Source organism: Arachis ipaensis, chromosome B06 (assembly GCF_000816755.2).
Source record: "Arachis ipaensis cultivar K30076 chromosome B06, Araip1.1, whole genome shotgun sequence".
Classification (NCBI taxonomy): domain Eukaryota; kingdom Viridiplantae; phylum Streptophyta; class Magnoliopsida; order Fabales; family Fabaceae; genus Arachis; species Arachis ipaensis.
The window spans coordinates 135,797,777-135,798,549 of NC_029790.2; positions in this window are offsets into that span (position 1 = coordinate 135,797,777).

Below are 773 nucleotides of genomic sequence, written 5' to 3' on the forward strand. Positions count from 1 at the left end.
TATTTGATTGAAAACTTACTTGGATAAAAACTTATACGTCCGGTGAATAAGTTTTTTGTTTTAATTATGTCCCAACCAAGTGCCTAAAATGTTATTAGTTTATTTTTAACAATAAAACATATAACTGGTATGAAAAAAAGACATAAGTTTTAGATACCAGAATCTTAAGAAAAAAAAAAAAAGGAAAAAAACGTGTTGAGAGGAAGAAGAGATTGGCATGGAGAGAAAATTAAAAAAAAAATTTATTTTTTTAGGTGTATTTGATTTGATTTAATGGTGTTTAAGAACTTGAGGGAATAATGATTTATTTATCTATCATTACTCAATTTTTTAAGCATCTAAATTCTAAACTTTAAGCAGCTCATTTTAATATACATTTGTATTTATATATTAATCTAAAAATTAAAAAAAAAAATAACAAAAACAAAAACAAATCCAATAAAAAAATTAATACTTTTAATTGTAAAGGAAAAAACCACATAACCAAATATAACCAATACAAGCTTTTATCTGAATTTATAATTTTCTAGTTTTTTTTTTTTTATCAAAGATAGGAGACTCGAACCTGCAACCTCTTAATTGAGTATGAGAGACTATACCATTTAAACTATAACTCATTGGCTTATAATTTTCTAGTTAGATAATAATAGTTGAATCTATTTTATTTTAAAATTTATAAGCTAAGGAAAATATACATGTCAATAGTGTTATCTAGTCTCATCTTATTTTACTAATAATAAAAAGTTCTGAACAATAAAAAAAATCAATCCTAT